The sequence below is a fragment of the Coffea arabica genome, chromosome 7e (assembly GCF_036785885.1).
Source record: "Coffea arabica cultivar ET-39 chromosome 7e, Coffea Arabica ET-39 HiFi, whole genome shotgun sequence".
Taxonomy (NCBI): Eukaryota; Viridiplantae; Streptophyta; class Magnoliopsida; order Gentianales; family Rubiaceae; genus Coffea; species Coffea arabica.
In genome coordinates, this window is record NC_092323.1 from 45,110,455 (window position 1) to 45,127,002 (window position 16,548).

Sequence of the window (16,548 nt, forward strand, 5' to 3'; positions counted from 1 at the left end):
TTCAGTTTTTAATGCAACCTTCCTCAATTTCTTACTTCAATCACTACCAAAACCCTTATACAACCTTAATTACAACATATATGCATCATACATCAAATTGGCAGCAAGTTCTCAAACCCTAGTTCATCATATCAAAAAGGGGAAAACCTCCAAAACATGATAACATCCATGATTCACCACAAAATTAAGTTACTAAGCTTAATTTAAACAAGATTGAAAGTAAAAATTAGAGAGCTCATCTTCCTTACCTTGATTAGAGTTCACCAAGTGTATCCCTAGCTTTCCCTTTCCAAAATCTCACCAACAATCACTAACTAATCACTCAAAGGTAAGTTTAATCGGTTTATTTCTTTTGTTTTCTCACTTAGTGGTTTGATTCAAGAAGAAATGGAGAGATCTTCCCTTGATGTTTTTCTCTTCTTCCTCTCGGCCAAAGGGTGCAGAAAATGAAGAGAAAAGTGCTGAATTTTGGAGTTAAATAGAAAGTTCTTGTCTTGGTCAAGAAGCCTTTAGGTGGCGACACTTGTCGCCACCACCTCCTTTCATTTTTTCCTCTTTCTTTCTTGCATTTCTAGCCTTAGAATTCGGTCAACCTTGCTGAGAATTAAGAAGATATTTTGCTCAAATATCAATAAGCTAGTATGGTAAGAAAAATGGTGGTCAAGTGGTGCGTTCAATCGGTAGTTCGCGGGACCCGCCGGTTCGCGCCGTTTTTCTTAAAAACTCACATACCAGGGTTTTTACTTCCCATTCACTAACCTTATATCATTGCTACTAGTCACATATTATTTCTCACTTAAAAGTCACTTTTAATCTCCAAATTTAATCCTTACTCTGTACCGAAAATTCATCCGGCGAAAAATCGCGAAAACCCTAATTTTGCTCCGATCTTGAAACCAAAAGTAAAACCCTACTTTCTAGGTTTATTTGCACTTATTGTGGAAAGATTGGGTGGTAGGGTTTTAATAAATAATAATTTCCAAATAAAAAGGTATTTTTGAAAAAAAATATAAGAAATTTGCGAGTCCTCATACGTTTAAAAAGATTTTATTTTTTTCATTTAAAATATATTTTGAGTGACTTGGTACACCTAAATTCAATATCAAGTGATAACTCTTTTTTTTGTAAGATAATCCTTTTTAGACTATTATTTTAGGTCCAAACCATCGCATTTTCTAAATCCCATTCAAGGCCCTTTTTCTTTATTTTTTAAATTTAAAAAACTCAATTTTAGCATCACTTTCATTTTTATTTTCAAAAATGGGCCGCCACAGTACTTAGTCTCGCAGGTTCTAGAGGTGGCTCCCGTCGAATGTGGTATAAAAAAAACATAATGTGACATGATTGTATTCATTGAACATACTTGCAAATCATAAAACATATCAGTCATGTCATCTCAATTCATAAACATAGCTTATAAACAAGTATATACAATATTCGGCTTATGAGTATTTAGGCTAGATATTAAATCCCTTCTAAAAGGGTAACCAAGAGGTTGCACGTAAACTTCTTGACCACATAACATAACATAAGTCAATCGGCCGGATTGTATATCGACTCCCATGACTAACATAACATACTAGGACTATAGCCCTTACCGTTTATTTCATGACCATTTAAAGCTTTCGTAATATAAAATCGTCACACGTCACATGTATGTTTCTTTCATTTCACGAAAATATACCACTCATTTCATAAAACATTGCATAACAAAATATTTCAAATAAGCATACATGATCCATTTTACATGTATCAAAATAAAGCATTCAATTGAGGAAATTCATCTTTAACATTTCAGAAAGTCCAGAGGGGTAAGCACCACCTATCTCAAACTGCTAACTTGAAGATATCTTAACATGCTTATACTTACTTCAAACCTATTGTCAATAACATGTATATCATAATTAGTTCTCATGTCTTATTCCTAAAGGACCTATTTCTTTCTTAAGTAATCCTATAAAACATGTTTGGACTTTCGATAAAATGCACTCAAATAGTTTCCTAAAAATAGAATGGTTCCCCTGCCTAGAAATTTCCTAAGCTAGAAAGTTTCATTTTTTTTCAAAAGGTTCCTCGATTTCAAAACTTTTCTTTTTTTTTTTAGAAATGCCTAAATTCATATATTCACAAAGAAACTTTATATTCTAGTATAAAAGGCCCTACATTAATTTAGACCGAATTTGAGTTTAGACTTGGCCTTAGAGTTAAGTTCATTCGTGAAAATGTCTTGTTCAAATGTATATTTGGGTTCGCGATTCACTTGAGTACTTAAAAGATTTTTTGAGTTCATTTAAACAAAATTGGGTCTTTAAAATATTGTTGGACTTTTAAAATAAATACTTTAGGGAGTCTAATTAAGTTTGGGTCATTACAATAGATTTGGGTTTTTAAAATAATCTAATTTATGAAAATGACTTGCTCTACTTAATTTGGGCATTTCACTACATTATTATATTTTGTTGGGTTACTTCTAAAACTCTTTGGACTCGATTTAACCAATAGGACTAGTTCATACAAAAACAGTCAATTGTTAAACCTTTTGGGGCCATAATGAAATTTTAAAATACTTTAATTGCTTTATCATGATTATCTTAGCCCTTTAGGGATTGTTTCTTAACTCATGTGCTTGTAAAGATACTCCTTTTATCGATAATGAACTTTGTCATAAAATCTGGGCTTTATTTATACAATTACGAACGGTTGTTCCTGTATTAACTTGGTTAATCACATTTTAGTCATTGCATAAGCATTTCTAAAGGCACCAGCTTAATAATGCCAACAAGGGGCATTTTAAAACACAATTGGTCAATCACCAACATTTGAGATCTTATTACTAAAACACATCGACTAGTTGAATTGAACCATTTTGAAGTCCGACTAAAATAGTGCTTTAGACAAAGTACTATTGATCCGAACTTTAGTAAAAATTACTCATAGATGAAAGGTCCGTTTCGTGATTCACAATCAACTTGAAAACCCAAACATAATTCAGCCTTCAAAGATCAGTTATCCCGTCTGTAGCCAACTTCAAATTTAACTGGAATAGTTTACATGCCACGGTAGTATTGCACCCCAGTAAACAATCAATATATAAGTGACTTTTATGTAAAGATTCCCCTTGATTACAGCCAACATACGATTAAGTAGCTAAGTCACAGTTGACTAACTCAAAACCAGTAACACAAAATTTATTTATTTATTTTTTGTATGGCATTCATCCATCAAGATTTAAAAGCCTATGTACTGAATCAAATGTGAGAAACTAAACGAAAGAAGGCCAAAACATGATTAGCTAAAATATCTCAAAAATCCAAGACCCTTGTTTCGGTCCAATTCCATGTTCTTCAGCCACCATTGATTAGAGGGGTAATAGCGTGCTAAGATTACAAAGTCATACTCGTCCATTTCCCATATTCGAAGGGTGACTCTTCTTACCTGATCAAGCAAATAGACTAACTAACTTCTAATTTTCTAAAATGAGATGCAATTCTAAATAACATGATTCTAAATAAAATGAGATGCAATTCTAAATAACTTACTTCCAACCTATACAGGGTAAGGGAATAATAGTAGGAAAATATCATGCAAATGAAAATAACCTAAAAATAGGAAAAAATGCATGAGATGCAATAAATGTCACAATAAAGCATGAATCTAGCGTATCGATGGTCTAAAGGGTCTAGCATTGGACTAACCCATTTCTACAAGTTCTCACTAGTGTTGAACTAGTGAGAAATTGGGGAGAAAAGCCACAACTAGTGTTGGAATAGTGTGGTGACGTCATGTGCTCATTATAAATAAATAAAGCATATAAAACATAATTAAAACAAATAAACACATAAAACATATAGAGCATGTAGAGCACATAACACAGAAGCAAGATATCTAGATGCAAAACCCTAGAGAAAGTGAATAAGACACATAAGCACACAAGCATGCAAGCAAATAAAAACTAACTATTACATTGGAGGCCTTAATCACAATCTAAAAGGGGAATTTTTTGGAAATAATAAACTTATCTATTACATTTGTCTTACTAAATACATTTTTTTCTGGGCAAAAGCCACAACTAGTGTTGGATTAGTGTGGTGACGTCATGTGCTCATTATAAATAAATAAAGCATATAAAACATAATTAAAACAAATAAACACATAAAACATATAGAGCATGTAGATCACATAACACAGAGGCAAGATATCTAGATGCAAAACCCTAGAGAAAGTGAATAAGACACATAAGCACACAAACATACAAGCAAATAAAAACTAACTATTATATTGGAGGCCTTAATTACAATCTAAAAGGGGAATTTTTGGGAAATAATAAACCTATCTATTACATTTGTCTTACTAAATACATTTTTTCCTAGGCAAAAGGGGAAGACCTATCTATTACAATTTGGCATTTAAATGTATCTCAAATAAGCATAAAAAATTAAATAAAATAAATGAAAAATTAAAATGAATAAAATGAGTAAATAAAAGAAAAAATATTCAAAACATGCAATCACACATAAAAAAATACATAGGAGCACATAAAAGAACTTAAAATAATAATAGAAGGTACCTCTCTTGAAGTAGTGGTTAAATGAGGTAGAATTTGTCCTATTTATACTCCAAAATCAACAAAATGGCCAAGGCACCAATTTAATTAACAATTTAAAAGAAAATGTAAGCATATAGTAAATTCACTTTATTTCAAAGAAATACGAATAAATATAAAATTCCTAAAATTTACTAATGAAAGGCATTTAAATGAAGCATGGTTAACAATTAAAGGAGATAAACAATTGTAATTGAGAAGTAATAAAGATTTGGGATCCAATTGCAAAAATTGAGAAGTTTTTGGGGTCAAATTAAATTATCAAAAAATTAGGGATCAAAATTGAATAAAGAGTAAAGTTTAGGGATCAAAGGCAATTAAATTAAGGATCTAAATGAAAAATCTAAAATTTTAGGGTTAGAGTAAAATTATTTTTAAAAATTCAGGGACCAAAATACAAAATTCGTTTCTGATTTGTGAAAATTATGTAGGAAAACAACATGGGCCTTTTCTTTCTTTTCTTTTATTTGGCGCCCAACGAAATAAAGCAAATCACCCCATAAAAAAGGAAACCTAACCCTCATGATTCCACAATTCTCAAACAACAAAGAAGTTGGACTTGAGCCTCCAATCTTATGCCACAAACCCAAAGAAAATAAGCACTAGCCTGCTTATAAAATAAAAAAAAATCAGAGCCCATCGATTTATTAACCAAAGCCTAGCACTAAACATCTGTAGACACCAAATTTCTGTCAATTTTTAATATTTTCTCAAGATTTTCTATTTAATGAATTCTTTATTTTCTAGCATTTTAATGTACATTTTTCTCATTTTTGCAGGTTTGTTTAAAAAAAAAAAAAAAGACAAAACAACAACAAAAAGAAAATCAAAAAATCAAAAAAAAAAAGTCAAAATCAAATTATTACTAAACTTACACATTTTCATCATTTTCCCCACAAAATACACTTAACCCATTCCTACACTCAACTTTCTTGTCATTGGGTAAAAAATAATGATTTTGACCAAACACACACACAAGCTCCTTTTTTTCTCTCCCAATATCGACTCTCTGGCCTCTCTCAGACGGAGAGAACAAGAAAAAAAAAACACTCCACCTTTTTGGGCAAAAAACTCTTCACTCGGCTCTTTTTCTCAGCTAGACAAGACACACAAAAAAAAAAGCACTCAATTTCCCTCCCTCTCTCGGCTCTCACTCACAGAAGGCAAAAAAAAAAAAAAAAAACAAAACCAACACTCCAATTTTTTCCTCCCAAAAAATCCCTCTCGGCTCACTTGGGCAGAGGAGAGAAACACAAAAAAAAAAAAAAAGAAGCAAGGCACTCTTCCTCCTCCCAACTCCCTCTCGGCTTTTTTTTTCTTTGCTCCCAACAGACAAAGCCACAACAAGAAGCACTCTCCTCTCCCCAACATGCTCACAGGCATCAGAAAAACTTCAGCCAAGGCAATTCCACTTTCATTGAGGTATTTTCCAGTTTTTTTTAAAGCATATTAGATACATTCTGATTTTAATTTATCTTGCTTTTGCTATTTTTTATTGTTGCTGTTGTATTGCTGAAATTTGGGAAATAGCTTGAGCTAGATTAGGGAAAAGGGAGATAAATTTTGTATATGCATATTAACTGTTTGAAAAAATGCCAAAAGAAAAAAAAAGAATTTTTGGGGGCTGTTTTGCTTTATTTTAGCTCTTTTATGTTATTTTCTTGTCAAATTAAAATCAGAGTTGTATTGTAGAGGTTGTAAGGAGTGTTGTAGTATAAATTTTGTGATTTTTAGTGGTGATTATGATGTTTTAAACAAATAAAAATTGGGCTGTTTTTTTTAGCATTTTAACCACTTTTGGATCATCTTCTGTAAAAACTAACTCCGGAGATGCAATCTACGTGAAAAACCGAGTTGGGGTGTGTATTTTGATAATTTTTTTGTGACTGGAAAAAATTCGCTGGCGACCAACGGCGGCGGCGGCGGCGGCGGCGGCGGCAGCCGGCACGGCTGCCAGAAGCTTCACACTGCCGGAGTGGGAGAAAGAAGAAATGAGAGGAAGGAGAAGAGAAGAAAAAAAAAGAAAGGAAAGAAAAGAAAGAAAAGGAAAAAAAGAAAAGAAAAATGGTTGGGCTAATGTCTTTTTATTCTGTTGGGTTGGTGATTGTTTTGATTGGGTTTTAGGAATGGATCTTTATTTATTTTCTTTTGGGTTTTGATTGGGCTAGGAAGTTGGAGCCCATGCTTTATTTTTGGTTGGGTTTGAGTGATAAAAAAAGGGGGTGGCCTAGTTATTTTAGCCTGGACTTCGATTGGGCCAGATGAGCGTGGCCCAAAGAAAAATAGAGAGTGGCCCGGTAGCCTGTTTTCTTAAGAAGATCTGCTAGTGAAATTTGCACTTTAACCCCTAATCTTTTGAGTAGTTTCACTTCGGCCCAGAACATTTTGAATTTGTTTCACTTAGGTCCTTACATTAGTTGCACTTTGGTCCTTGAATTTAATCTTTCATTTAATTTTGACCTCTAAACTTTGGAAAATATATTTTTTTCCCCAAAAGTTTTTCAATTTTTGCAATTCAGTCCCTGGTGAATTTTGACTTCCTTTATTATGATTGTTTCTTTTTTTTAATAGCTAATTATGTTACTTTTGAGTACGTTCAACTTGTAATTTTTAGATATTCTTAAATTTATTTACGTTTGACATATTAAGGTGAATTTTCATTATTATTATTAGTTTTTCAATTAAATTGGTGTCATGATTCTTTTGTTCATTTTGAGTATAAATAGGGCAATTTGACTCTGTTTAGTCATCACTTCAAAAGGGAGGTACCCCATTATTATTATTTCAATGTCAATTACGTGTTCTTATGTGCTCCTACGTGGTCCTATGTGTTTATATATTTTTATATGTTTTGTTTATTTGATTTGAATGTTCATTTAAATTTTCTTATGTTTGTTTAGTTAATTTTATAATTATTTGAGAGGCACTTAAATACCTCAAAAATGTAATAGATAGAATAATTAGATTTGTCTTATTTTATTTCCCCTTTTAGATTGTAGTTAGGCGCTCCCCGATGTAATAGATAGATTGTGTGCTTATGTGGCTTATGTGTTACGTGCCTTACCCGCTTTCGTTAGGATTTTTGCATCTAGATATTATGCTTATGTGTTACGTGCTACGTGCTCTTATGTGTTTATTTGTTTTAATTTATGTCTACTTGTCTTATTATGTATTAAATATTATGTATTAAAAATGCATGACGTCACCACACTAGTCCAACGCTAGTTGTGGCTTCTCCCTCCATTTACTTGTTAGTCCAACGCTAGTAAGGATTTTTAGAAATGGATTAGTCCAACGCTAGACCCTTAGATCGTTCGTGCGTTAGATTCATTTTTGTGTGATATTCATTACATATTCACGCATATTTTCATTTTTAGGGTCTTTTCCCATTTGCATGATATTTCCTATTATATTATCCCCTATCCTCTATATGTGTTAATCATGTCATTTAGAATTGCATTTCATTTAGGACATTGTCTAATAAGTTAGCTCATTTGCTTGTGCATATTAGGAGAATTATTTTTCAAACATGGGAAATGGGTGATTATAACTTTTTAGTTTAAATATCCCATTAATCCCTGTATAAGAAAATTATTGTCATGAGTTTTTGCCTCCCGTACCCTTTATGTTGCATTCCCTTTTTCTTTGATCACTTATATCTATGTATATAATTTAATTTCTTTTCTTTTCTTTTAATTTCATCATTCGCATACTCGTGACACATTCAAGAAATTATTTTGATCTTCGCAATTAATGCAATTGGTTCAATTAAACTCTTGAATGAACATTTTGTCCCTTTCGATATTTTTATAAATTTAGATTTGCATCCATGTTGGAAGCATCCAAACATGATAAAATTAAGGGTTAGATTAGGAAAATTTTAATTAAACCTCGCAACTAGTTTAGACTAGATTGAAAGGGTGCCTTAGGTATGAGTTAATCGATCCTTTACCTTCCCTTTCTTCAACCGTGACTCCCGAACCCATTTTCTCCTGTTTTTTCAAAGACCTGGAGTTGTCAAAAAGGCTTTTATTTTATTTTATTTTATTTTTGTCAAAAATCTTTTTGGGGTGACTTGGTACACCTAAACTCAATACCAAGTGGCGACTTCCCTTTTTCTTGAAAACCCTTTTTAGACTAAATATTTGGAACCAAATTGTCGCATTCTTTAAAGTCTCATTTTAGGTCCTTTTCATTTATTTTAAAATAAAATCACATATTTTGTAAATACCTATTTTTATGCTTATTTTTCATCACGAAAAATGGGACGCGACAACTTGGCGACTCCACTGGGGAGCTAGAGAGTCCAAGCATTTGGTTTAGTTGTCTTTTCTTTTTTTTAATCCTTTTTATTTATCATATTTGGATGTTTTAGGTTGCATTTTTTTAGGATGTTTTACATTTCACCCTCGTATTCGTTCATCGTTCCTCGTGTATGTGATGAATGATTTATTTATTTACTTTTGTTTATTTACTTATTTGTATCGCGCTTTGTATTTGGGGTGGGGAATATTACCCTAGAGTCTCGCATTGGTTCTCAATCCCTCCACTCCAAATCGCGCACTAACATACGTGCATACGTTTTATTTTTTTTTTATTATCCCTCATTTATTTTTCTTTTAGTGGCTTGTCACGCCACTCTTCCCTATTAGGATTAGGCGACCTACTTGGACGTGTGATCGCGACACGACGTGTGCGTAGCATGATCCGAAGGGTCACTCAATCTTCCATTTTAAGCTTTGGGTTGATAGCCTTCAGCTTTTAGTCATAGATTGAGGATTTTTGAAAGATTCACTCAGACATGTGGCCGTGACACGACGTGTACGTAGCAGTGTCTGGGGAATCGCTCGAGCTACCGACAAAGAACCTTGGGATTGATGACCTTTGGTTTCCAAGTCTGACGGCTTGGGGACCTAAAACCTATCGAGTCTAGATGCATTAATGAGCCAATACCTCATGCATCCATGATAATTTACTTAGGGTAGAGTCTGCCTTACCCTATTAGGGACACTATTCACGAGGGGAGGGATCCAACCCCTCTTTTCCTTTTATTGCTTTATTTCTTTGTATTGCTTTGCCACAATGTGTTATGTGTATTTATCTGATTGTACTAACTTTTCTTGGGTTTTGTCTTCATTGCATTCATAAACCCTAGAAAGTAAGAGTCCTGGCATGGTACTCTCTAGGGGCCTACCCTATTTGACGTGACACGTTTAAATTCAATGCTTCGCATTTACAGCTTGAATACATTTCATTTTAGGCTCACCCCGACATACAAAGGGGGTTTCCTTTAGGTCAAGTTTCATTTGTGTACTGCATATTTAGTTGCTTTGATAAATTGGCATCATGCATGAGCCATAGAAGGAATTCCATTTAGGGAATCTTGTGTTAGGAATAAGCCACCTTGTGTTTCGGATATATAATCCAATGAGACTTGCACGTCTATATTTTTTGTACCATCCAAAGGGGTAGTGCACAAGGTAAGGTAGGATCCGATCATTTTCATAGCACGATCTTTGGAATATGAGCATCTAACAATCATTTTTTGGCCATTTTAACATATTTGGTAAAATTCCCTTGCGCAAAAGATATTAATTTGAAGAAATTCACAAATAATTCCACATTGTTGAGACGATAACTATAATCGAGACCAAATCTTGATTTTAGAAGGCTCATAGACTGATGCATCGCAATGAATTTTTTGAAATTACCAATAGGTAGCCAATTCAATGAACTCTCATTTCCATTCAATTCATTTAATCAAATTATCCATCAAATTCATCCAATCTATTTGGTCAATTCATTCATTTTTGGACAATTCGGTCAATTTTGAATAAATTGTCATTTTCATTTATTTGACCAATTTAACCCTTTTTAGGGTGATCCAATCAATTTTGAATAAATCAAATTTCATTCAATTCATTTGATCAATTTACTTATTTTTAGGGTGATCTAGTCAATTTTGAATAAATCATCAGTTTTATCCGATCCATTTGACTCGTTTGTTCTTTGTTAGGGTTTCGATCTAAGGTTCACTGAAAACCTAGTCGAGACATGGTAATCCTTTCAAGAGTAGGCCCTTTTACACATCATTTTATGTGTTGATCAAAGCAAGCAATCCATTCGGACTTTGTCCTCATTTTTTGGACAAATGTCTCTTCTCACTCCAATTGGCCAAATTTTTCAAATTATTTTTTTACTCAATAAGTTGATCGGATCCATCAGGTATTGTATGGTGCCTATCTCAGAGGATTGCATTTTTCGTACTAGGCCAACTCTTGGCATAAAAGGGCTCCCCCATAGGACATGCATACCGACTTTACAGTTTTGCTTACTAATTCTGGGTATTTTTCTTTAATTTTTTCCCCTCCCCTGCATTTATAAAAGTTGTTTCAACAAGGTAAAAAATATTTTTCTTATATCTGGTAATATTTTTGGGTCTGATAAATTTAAAAAAAAAATTACAAGTGTTACTTGATTTTTGGGTAGATCCTATAATGTAAAAAAAATGAATGAATGAAAAATTCATTTGAAAATGCCAGTCTAAAGCATCTCAAAAATCTTTTGATTCATTGTTTCTAATACATTTTGTCTCAAAAGATAGAAAGAGAAAGTGTGTATATATTTGAAAATGTATTCTTTAGAGATTTTTATCTTCTCACATGTATTATATTTGAAAAAAAAATTTAAATATTTGAATAATAAAGTTTTTATTTAGACAATTAGTGTTTTGTATATATTCATTCTTTATTTGTTCATTGGGAGATTTCATGATGGATTTTAAGAAATAAAGCTAAATTGAGATTTTTTTTTGACCTCTTGTTCGAAAATTCATGAGTATATGCCCAATTTCCAAAAGTCTTTGTATACACTAAATTTGTGGTCTAAACTACTCAATGAGAGTAGTCGAAAATAAAAGCGGTCACACAAATTTTATAGTTTCTCATAAAATATCAACCCCGACACTTTTCTTTTTCATTTTTTTGTCCACTTCTATTGAACCTCCAAGGTCAGTCACATTGGTTGACTTGCTTCAAAGTGAGACAATTTTTACTGTGAAAATGTCCAGTATGTCTAACCAGATTCAATCCACATCTGAGTGAAAGCAAAAATGTACATTATTTCTTTTTTGTTTTGAAAATTTGGAATGATACTTTAGGCTTTCGTTTCTCTATCTATACAGATTTTATCATTTGTTTTCCCATTTGAGCGTTTAAAAAAAATAATTTCGTTTCAAATAAAAGCCTTAGTGATCATAATTTTACATGTCAAAAGGGGATGGATTCTTCCAACGGGCTATCCTTGACTTTGGTTGTCACAAGAAATAAGAATGATGTTCTGGCCATCGTTTCTACCATCTAAACACTTTTTATCCTTTGCATCCTTATTTGAGCCTAAATTGGTGGTTCATTTCAAAAGCACTTATGATCGCACCCCCACATTGGAGAAGGAGAAAAAAAAAAAAAGAAGAGAAAATGCTACAAGTTGGGGGAATTTGACTCTACCATTGATATTTGGTCTTCAATGTCGGAAAGAAAGAGGGCCATCTATACTACAAAATTAGGGAGTTTTCAATTCTATCATTGACATTGGGATATCAGTATTGGTAAAAAAAAATGAAAAGAAAATTAAAAAAAATGATGAAATGAAAAGAAAAATACAAAGACATCCAATGCTGCATTCCCCTTAGTGATTGAAAAAAAAAAGGAGGATTGATAAAAAAAAAGGAGTCAATGGGGTCCTGAGTTTTAAGTCCAAAACTGGGGCAATTTTTGGGAAGGAATGCGATCTTAAGTGCGTTGTCTTTGAAAATTTTATTTCTTTTAACTATCATTGTCAAGCCACATTACAAGCTTATAAAGTTCATTGCTGACTTATCTTTCATAACAATTTGAAGTGAAAATCTTGCCTCTAAGGAATCTACCAATCACTCATGATCATAAGGCCATAACCTGTTTTCATATGTTTAGCTATTGTTTCTACCCATATATTACAAACCTATACAGCTTATATGTTGACTGAGTTTTCTCAAAAAATAAGAGTGATAAGCTATTTGCTTTCACTAAGATGTGATATTGAATGTGTTAGATACAATTTGGGCACAAAAAAAAAAAAGAGACAGATCCTGATATACCATCTCCCAGAGCCACCCCAAAATCCTAAATAATATCCATTTGATTGGTCCTAAAAAGATGAGCTAACAAGAAGGGGACCCTTTTCCCTCAACATCGATTCCAAAACGAGGAAGAGATCTTTTGCAATTTGGCCTTATTTTGAGAGATTTATCATGAAATCTTTTATATGAATTTGGATATGATATTTAAATTCTTCATTTGACAAATATAGTTTCTATTCACATTGTATGTGATTGTTTTGCAACTAAAATAAGCCAAAACTAGGGCAATTTTTTTGTAATATATTTATGAGATTTCACCAAATAAGTTCAAATTGAGGCAAAATTTTATAACACATTTGTAAGGTATGTCCAAGATCAAGTACATGTTTTTCAAATTTTGATAATTCAACACTTTGTATGAGTCTTAATTGTTATATCATAGCTAAAAAAAAAAAAAAGAATTTTGAAAAATTCAAGTGCTTTAAAAAATTCCCCTTGTGCATGTGTTTATGGTTGAGTTCGAGGAAAAAACGCAAGAGAAAATTTTGCAAATTCGGAGGGTAATCACGAATAAAAAGGGGGTGATAATACTACATTGCAATGTGGAGGATCGGCTATTTATTCAAAAAGAGTGCATACTTCAGCAGTCAACTTGAAAAAAAAAGAGAAGAAAAGAATAAAAAAAAAAGAAGAAAAGAAAAAGGGTAATAAAAAAAAGAAAAGAAAAAAAAGGAATGAAAAAAAAAGAGAGAAGAAAAATGAGGAATGGAAAAAAAGAAAAAAGAAAAAGGGGGAATAAAAAAAAGAGAGAAAAGGAAAAAGGGCGAAAAAAAGAAAAAAAAAAAGGGAGAGAGTTCTTCTTTCAATTTTGCAAATTTTTGCTATTGAACTTTCAGAGCATTTCACTTGGAACTTATATTTCTAAGTTGGGGCAATACCTTATGCTTCAAATGGAAGTGATAATACCTGCCAAATTGAGATCCCGTCCTCACACATTTTGACAAAGGCTCAGGTAGAAGAAATTAAATGGATCAAGGAGCACAATGAGCAGATGTCTCTAATGGATGAAAAGAGGTTGACTGTTATTTGTCAGGGATAATGCTATCAACAAATGATGGTTCACTGGCTATGACAAGAAAGACAAATCTCGCTTATTTGAAGTGAGGGATAAAGTTTTCAAGTAAATTCTTCCGATTCAAGAGGAGGTTAAAGGGAAGTTTGCTCTAACTTGGCAAGGGCCATTTTTTTGTTCAAAGAGTGCTATCCAGAGGAACGCCCATTCTCACAGAACTGGATGGACAGGTTTTTCTTCTGCTAATCAATTCAGACATGTGTAAGAAATTCTTTATCTGATTATGTCATTTTTCTTTTTGAGATACCATCTAGGGTGGATTAAAGGTGGACCTTTTTCTTTTCTCTTTAAACATCTTACCCCTAGTTTTTCCTTTTGAACCTTCAGAATAATTTAATCATTCGTTTGATAGCCCCCTAAAGATTGCAAACCCCACACTGGGGTAAATTTTTATCTCCTATTTGTCATAAAAAAAAGAAAAAAAAAGAGAAGAAAAAGAAAAAGAAAAGATTCAAAAGCCAAACTGGGGCAATTTTTCAGTTTTAATACCCTCATACTGGGGCAAATATTGATAGAATGCGGTCTTAGGATTTTTGAAGCCTCTTTGAAAATTTGCTTTCAAGCCTTAACATTTTTTTACACCCCACCTGACCCCATCATAAAAATCATGAAGTTCCGACCTCCGCCTTAGTGATATTTCTAACAAAAAATCACTTAATCAAATGGCAAATGACGTTAATACACCTTCACCAATTTTGCATGGGAAGGATTGTCGCACTGATGCCATCATTTCTTAAAGCATATTTCTGAATTGATAAAGGTTGTCGACAAGATTTGTTCATTAGGTGAAAATCTGAAAGGGCGTCTTTTTTAAAAAAAGAAAGAAAAAATGAAAAGAAAAACAAAAAAAACAGAAAAAATGAAAAAAATAGCACAAAAAGAAAAAAAAGAAAAAAGAAGAAAAAGAAAAACAAAAGGAAAAAAGGAAAAGAAAAAGAAAAAGGAGGGGTGACCTCAGTGAAAATTCGAAAGGTTAAGGTTATCAAAATGGAAGACATCAAAAGGGGCCAAATTTGAGATCTTCTTTTTCAAAGGCCATTCATTCAAATCTTGTCATTAGAAAAGTTGATTTGTGGTACAAAGTGAGGTATGGCTGACTGATGCTAGAAAATTGAAAAGATTCACAACAAGTTGCAGCACAACTCTTGAGGAGCAGTTTTGACATCGAAAGATCATACTTGCATGGTTCTCAGGGCCAAAAGGAGCACAAGGAATCACATGGTATTGGTATCACATGATCACTCTTTTTGCTTTTTCGAAAGCATGAAAAATATGGCTTTCGTTAAACATGATTTACACTGGGGCAAATATCAAAAGGAATGAGTTCCAATTTTGGTAATACATTTTAAATCGGCTTTGTGAAAAAGGAAAAAAAAAAGTCTTTCAAAATCGAGAGGACAGTGACATATGTATGTACCTCTCAAATCTCTCTTGAAGGGAGAGTTGTCATTGATATTTTTTCAAGTTTTAAAATTCGTCATTTTTTATCTTTTCAAAAAAAAAAACAAAAAAAAAGTGTGTTTCTTTCATTTTTTCTAAAGTTTGAAAAAAAAAAAAGAGATTACAAATCCACCAACTTGAGCAACGATGTCAAAATGCAAAGCAGATGATTGGTTGTACAAAATTGATTCAAACTGAGTCAATTTTTGAAATGATTTTTCAGGTAAGTACTCAAGAACTTTTTCATGCAATAACGTGTGTTTTTATCTTTCACCGTTAGAATCGAATTTATCTCACTAACGTGTGTTTTTCTCTTTCAACGTTAGCATCGAGTTTATCTCACTAGCGTGTTTTCTTTATCACCGTTAGCATCGAATACAACTCACTAACGTGAGTTTTATTTTTTTAATATCCGTTAGCATCGGGTCCAACCCACTAACGTGATCTTTATCACCTTTAGCATCGGGTCCACCCACTAACGTGATCTTTATCACCGTTAGCATAGAGTACAACTCACTAACCTGTGTTTTGTTTTTCATATCCGTTAGTATCGGGTCCAACCCACTAACGTAATCTTTATCACCGTTAGCATCGAATACAACTCACTAACGTGTGTTTTAATTTTTCATATCCGTTAGCATCGGGTCCAACCCACTAACGTGATCTTTATCACCGTTAGTATCGAGTACAACTCACTAACGTGTGTTTTATTTTTCATATCCGTTAGCATCGGGTCCAACCCACTAACGTGTTTTTCTGTCACCGTTAGTATCGAGTACAACTCACTAACGTATCTTTTATCATCACGGCAGATTTGGGTTTTATCCCACTGACCATTTTTTTTTATCTTTGTTGGGCTTGGGTTGTATCCCACCAATCTCGACAGGTTTGAATTTTATCCCGCTGATCATTTTTATTTTGTTGGTATTGGGTCTTATCCCACCAATCCGTTATTTCTCAAAAAAAAAAAAATCAAAATCATAAAAAAAAATCAAAAAATCAAAATCAAATTTAATTTTTTGCTGGAGCGTAATCGCGTCCCTCCGCGCATCAATTTAATTCCTTGTTGGTGAGTCTCAGCGTCCACCACGCACCCTTCTATCTCCCGTTCTTGAAAATTTAAATTCCTGTTGGTAAGTCTCAGCGTCCACCGCGCACCCTTCTACTTCTCTTCTTGACAATTTAACTTTCTGTTGGTGAGTCTCAGCGTCCACCGCGCACCCTTCTACCTCCCATTCTTGACAAATTTAATTTTCT